The sequence below is a fragment of the Hypanus sabinus genome, unplaced genomic scaffold (genome assembly GCF_030144855.1).
Source record: "Hypanus sabinus isolate sHypSab1 unplaced genomic scaffold, sHypSab1.hap1 scaffold_251, whole genome shotgun sequence".
NCBI lineage: Eukaryota > Metazoa > Chordata > Chondrichthyes > Myliobatiformes > Dasyatidae > Hypanus > Hypanus sabinus.
Genome location: NW_026780634.1, coordinates 384,402 through 386,366, shown reverse-complemented (window position 1 = coordinate 386,366; position 1,965 = coordinate 384,402).

The window sequence follows — 1,965 nt, the reverse complement described above, 5'->3', positions numbered from 1 at the left end:
GCAGAATGCAAGAAGTGGGACGAAACGGAGCTGATTAGTGGTGTTCGGCAGGCGTGGGCTTTGGGGCCGCTTCTGTTTGTTTTCAGAGAAGGGAAGGTCAACAAATAAAATCTCCCATGCTGCGGGCGGTCAAATTGTGATTTATTCAACTATGGATTCAGGCATGGTGTTTTCTGAAGAAACTTTCACATTTCTTTCACGTAGATGCTTAGTCGCTCTTCGGGACAGCTATTCAATTTTCCTTCCCAACCTGCTTCCAGATTGAGTGTTTGTCTCTCTGAAAGAGGAGGCAACCATTCTTCAGAAAAGTCTTTATTCTCATCCGACATTTCTGATATTCAAATCCGCGTGCTGACTCTTTAGGGCCCCCTGGCGCTAGCAGAGTGTCAGTACACGGTGGGGAAATGCCGACGCTGTCAGTTTGAACCTCCTCTCGAGCACGTGTGGTTTAGATGGTTGTCCGAGATGTGAGGGTCGACTCTCTTCACCGCCAAACTGTATTCGATATTGAATCCCGCACGCCAACGTAAATGCTCATTGTTTAACAGGCCAACAAAGCCGTTACTTCCCGGTGGGAAAGCTGGAGAGAATAGGTCGTATGATTTGATCCGGAGGGGACCGTGATTCGGTGGAGACAGCGTGATGGAGTCTGCTGCAGATCGGTTTTGGGCTCAACTTGTGCACTTTAAGTGAAGTTTCTGCTCATAAATAAACTTCTTTTAATTGTATGCCGTGTGCAATCTGTTATTTCCTGTGATGCGCTGTTAAGGGCAGCAAAACACAGTGTTCAGACAAACCCGGGCTTCGGTGGGCGAGATATCCGGATCTCGCGGATTGGCGGGACCGAGTGTGTAAACCCCAGACGGACCAACTTGGAGAATGGCGGGTTTCGCGGCGCTGAGTTGGAGACAGCCAGCGAGGGCGAAGGAGCCGTTTCCTGAGACGCCTGGGAAGAAAGGGGGTTTCCGAATCAATCCTGAGATTCGTCACGACCCCAACTCCAACGGCACCCCGAAGCAATGTGAAACCCCATATCTATAGTCGTCCCTGTATTTAACGACACACCTGCAGACATCCCCAAATCCCTGTACAGCTGCAAACGTGCTGAGATCCCCAAATGCACATGCCGTAATCCGACAGAAAAAAAAAATAATTTCAAATAATTCTCAAAATAGCTGCCTCCTCGTTAAAGAAGAAAGCTTTGCAAGAACAAAGCTCAGTTTAAAGTACATTTATAGATTTATTAATAAAGTATCTATAAATGAAACAATCGAAATTCGCCGCGCCTGTAATTACAGTAACACTCTGAAAAATCTTGCGCAGCCACATATTTGAGGACACGTTCCTAAATCAGAGCATATCCCTAAGTGAACCGCTAATCCATGTGAACCGCTAAAACCGATATTCACCGACACAGCGATAAATCTGCACGATCTCCAAATCAGTGCGCACCCCAAACCAGCTGAATCCCCCACATGCACATTCGAGTATCCCAGAGCAGGAGTCATGTCGACAATTCCAAAAATGCAGGCCTCCGCCATAGAATAATGTCTGCAAGTTCAAATTGCACTGATTTTGACAGTACCTATAAATGAATTAAATTTGAGATACCTCACAAAGCCAAATCCGCAGTCACCACAACTCTGACAATCCCGAAACCGGTAAACATCCCCACATCAGTGTGGGGTACATCACTAAATCTGTTCGCATCCCCAAGTGTCCACCCCTGTATTTACTGACATCGCCTTAAATGTGCGCAGTCCCCAAGGCAGTGCCCACCTCAGACACGCTCACACTCGCACATACTAACAGATTATTTCAGAGCAGGACTAAAACCGTTCAGAAAATTGTTGTCAAAATCCACAGTCACCCTGAAATTTGTTTGCAGCTCCCAATCAGCCGACGCACCTATGTCTAGATCTGATCCCAAATTGTTGCGCACCCGCTTGTTCCTAAACACATCGC